Below are 4,675 nucleotides of genomic sequence, written 5' to 3'. Positions count from 1 at the left end.
CGGTTCTTGGGGGACGGTCGGGTTCCGGACGGCTCTGGGTGGCACGGCCTGAGTTGTGTGGTTTGGTGAGAAACTGCATTGTGTATCAACAGCTTCATATATTTTTGTTCTAAAGTCCTGTTAGCTTGTTATATTGTATCTTTCTGTTATCTTAGTAAACTATCCTTATCCCAACCCACAAGCCTTTTAGTTTCTTGGTTTTGGTTATTTGCCCCTTCCTTTTCCCTTCCCTTGCCTCTCTCACACACACACACACACACACCCCCCTTCCCTCTTCCCCTCCTCTTTTCCTTTAAGGAGCAGGCAGCTGCATGGATCTTGGCTCTCAGCCAGGGTAAAACCACGACACATAGATACATAGAATGGTTAAAGTTGCAAAAGACCTTCAAGATCATTAAGTCCAACTGTCTACCCAGCCCTACTAGGTCCAACTCTAGACCATGCCACCAAGTACAACATCAACTCTTTTAAACACCTCCAGGGATGGTGACTCAACCACCTCCCTGGGCAGCCTGTTCCAATATCTAACAACCCTTTCAGTAAAGAATTTTTTCCTAATATCAAATCTAAACTTCCACTAATGCAATTTAAGGCCATTTCCCCTTGTCCTGTCACTAGCTACCAGGGAGAAGAGACCAACCATGATCTCACTACAGCCACCTTTTAGATAGTTGTAGAGAATAATGAGGTCTCCCCTCAGTCTCCTTTTCTCTAAACTAAACAACCCCAGCTCCCTCAGCTGCTCCTCCTAAGATTTGTCTTCCAAACCCTTCAACAGACTTGTAGCCCTTCTCTGGACACACGCCAGCATCTTGGTATCCTTCTTGTAGTGAGGGGCCCAAAACTGAACACAATACTCCAGGTGTGGCCTCACCAGTGCTGAGTACAGGGGAAGGATCACTCCCTGCTCCTGGTGGCCACCCATTTCCTGATGCAGACATTTGGGTCTTTGCTTCAGAAAGTGTGCTGAGTGATCAACAGAAGTCATTTCCTCTTAGTAGACCTTCTGTCTTTTCCATGTTCACCTGACTCTTCAACCCATTACAAAATACTGATTTCTATGTCCATCACAAATCTTTAAGGTCTTCAAGAGGTTTAGGAAATCGATTCCCATATTCAAAGATCATTTAAATGGTGTTGTTAATAACAATAAAAGACAAATGCACTTCTGTATAGCATTTTAGAAATGTTTGGCTGACTTTCTCTAGCAGTGTGCTATGAAACTGCAGCAATACTCACAGTCATCGTGAATCAGAAAATAGTTCTGTTTAGTTTCCAAAAATGTAAGTCAGAACTCTTCAGTAGTTGGATAACCATTTTTGAAACTTACTTAAATTCAAATTATTTTCTTTATTTCATTCTTAAACAGCTACACATTCATAAAATCATCTAATACTATTTTTATGATTTCCAAGGTATGTGATCTTACACTTTATTTGGAAGAAAACATGCAGTATGATTTTTAAAAATAATCTGAATCTTTATGTCAGTTCTATTCGCAAACCAACAGGATTTTTTGATTTCTGGATCATGTCCCATTAGGATTGTTCATGTATATTTCTCTTGGAAGTTATTTTCCTGCTGAAAGCATGATATAACATGAAAGATAGATAATTTCCAGAATTTTTATGTATTTTTCTTATATGGAGTTTGGGGAGGCTGCTTTTTGACATTTTTTTTTCCAGGCAGTTATCCCACTGATGTGAAATATCTCATTTGTGTGTTGTACACTCAGTGGTAGATTTGTCTCAAGAGAACAAAACAGTATAATTAATTATGTGAATGCACTCTGAATAAAACATTTCTTAGAAGAGCAGTAAATCTCATGACCTGTCTTTAAATGCTTCGAAATACAGTGTTTCTGGATATCATTATCATATCATGCAGATGATGGTTCTTGGGGAAGATGAGAATTACTGTTATCAGATGTTTCAGCAATGGGAAAGATGCTGTACTCTCTGAAAGAAGAAAAGTTAGTACAGGATGTGAGACCTTCGTGGTGGTGGTTCTGTCCATGTAGATCTAATACATACCACCAGGGTCTGAGTCCGTTTTAAAAAGTCACATGACTATCAATTGTAATTAACATTAAATGCTTTGTTAGACACTTCTGGTGAATGATGTGCTCTCAGCTTCATCACATGCAAAATTTGCCAGGGCAATTAAAAAACCCTTTATACATCTTCTAATATGTATCTTTTGAAGAAGAATTTAATGTTCTATACTGTTATATCATTTAAAGCTGTTTTCATTCTCAGTTTCATGAAGACGTTATGTATTTCAGTAAGTTCTGCCTCAAATAATATATGTTCTCCATATTGAGGGCAGATAAAAGAAAGGAGTTAGAAAGTGGTGAGCAGCTACCAATGCTCTCAGGCTTGCAACAGGCAAGGATACAGGGCTGCTTGATCCCTCCACCTCAGTCCACCTTTGCTGTCAGTGAAAGGATCCCACCGCATCTCTGGATGGGCTGTTCATGTTGGGCAATGAAGAAACCAAACCCATATCTGTGGGAAACCCCATTCTGTGAGAGATGGAACTGATCTGGCTTTCCCTCACCCATGGGGAAACAAAATAAGCAGTAGAAAACTGCAAACTAAATGCACCATCTTCCTCCAAATGCATACAATAGGCTATGAGGCCTACCATGAAGTTAAACAGTTTCAGCCATGGTACTTACAGCAAACTACTTCAAAGTAAACACCAGGAAGAAAGAGGAAGCAAGCACCTTGTAGGTTTTAAACCACATTAGTTTTTTCAGTGATGGCTCCAAATGCTGTCAAACTGCAAAGCACTGACACAAAGAACTTTCTGTGGGTTATTCCTGTCTAGTCCAGTAAAACACCTTCCCTGACATGTCTCCCCACCACTGCAATTATCATCTCTTCCAGTCACCCAGATTCTCACCCACTCACCCAGAGTCTCCTAAGTGTCCTAAGAACAGATCTGTAGTGCCTGTTCTTTTATGTACATTTTTTTCCAACCTATCCCATGAAGCGGAGAATCTACCTGCCTAGTATGGATCTACAGTATATGATTACAGCTGAAAAAGTGAACAGTAGAGGTCATTTATTCTCAATTCCTCCTCTGGAAAGGGATGATCATCCTCCATCAATAACAAGCACTGGAGGAAAGCATCCCAGAGAGGACAAACCCAGCTGCTGCCAGAAGAACAAAGGAGCTAATATTGTGATCAATGTGAGAAGACTATCAAACACTATTTGAGATAATCATTAAAACCAGCCAACAAGGCTCTGTGTCATTAGCAAACTGTTTGGTGCAGACCAATTTAATGGACGACATTGGCAGTTTCAATAAATTATGGCGTTTCAGAGCGGCTGCACTGGAAGTCAACTTGAGGGCAAGAGGAAGGATGAATCAATTCCTTTTAAAAGGCAGTTGCTACTAAAATTATAGTTTAGTCCATTTAAATTGCACTGGCTTCAGGGACAAAATCTGAGATGTAAAGTATGAGCTGAAAAATAGGCTTGCTATCTAGTTGCTGTTCTAAAAATGTAGACCACCTCTACATAGATATTAATTTATGTCTAGTCATGAGCTATATAATTTTTTATTAGAAAATATTTTCTGTAATTTTTTGTTTGTTTGTAAAGCCATCTTAGAACCTATCTACCATTTTATGCCTAAGGCACTGCATATTCTGCTGCAGTTCTACTTCAGTTTGCAGACAGAAACCGAATCAGATCAGTGCATCATCACAATGCATGGAATCTGACATTAAAAATTTTGCCACTAATTAAGACAAGTTTATTATTGTGTTTGTTCTTTTGCTTTTTAACTAACCTAGATTTATCTCCAAGGTAGCACTTATCTAGAGACAGCATAAAACAGTTCAGAATGAAAACATAATGCATAACTATGTAACCTCGAACATCTCTATTTCTTAGTCATTTGCTCTTTCCTGCAACATTCACCACAAAAACTGCAAATATGTTTTCAGTATACACAGAAGCAGTTTGTTTCAACAATAATTAAATGAATTCCCATTGTAAAATGAACATAGCCATGAACTCTGATCTCTAATTTTCACAGGGCTCCATCTGAAGTGCACTTTGGGAGTATGCACATAAATGGATACATGGATAAGTGTACACGAACTAATGAATACGCATTAGTGACCCAGAGTAAAGCAGTAGGTTTACTGCAGCACAGTCAGGAGCGATACTCTTCCAGATGTAACTCAGCCTCAGTCATTTGATTGGACCTGTGCATGATAACAGAAGGTGGTAATGGACAGGTAACAATGTCTTTCTGTCACAGGGGTTCATCTTGAAATAAAATCATAGAGGAAAGAAATGTTGGACCATGTCAGAGTAACCTTGATATATTCTGACTGAAAGAAACTTACATATTTGAAATACCATTTCATCTGATTTTTCCAAATTTTGCATTATACCAGTAGGCACCGGTAAAAATACATACATTTCAATAGCAGTTTTTATTAAAAAAGGAATGTAAGGAATAAAATGTATAACTGCCATGAAACCACTTTACTTTCTACAAATATATGGCAGGTTCAAAATACCTGGCATTCCTAGTAGTCCTTTGTTTTCACTACTTACTGTACATATTGAACAGATTTCTTTTCTTCACTGTACTGTTAACTGAAATGACAAAGTGAGACACATTAATCCAAGTTATTAACTTGTTTGCC

This window comes from Gallinula chloropus (genome assembly GCF_964237585.1).
Source record: "Gallinula chloropus genome assembly, chromosome: 2".
In the NCBI taxonomy this organism is placed as follows: Eukaryota; Metazoa; Chordata; class Aves; order Gruiformes; family Rallidae; genus Gallinula; species Gallinula chloropus.
The sequence above is the reverse complement of the archived record's forward strand: the minus strand, read 5'-3'. Positions refer to the sequence as shown.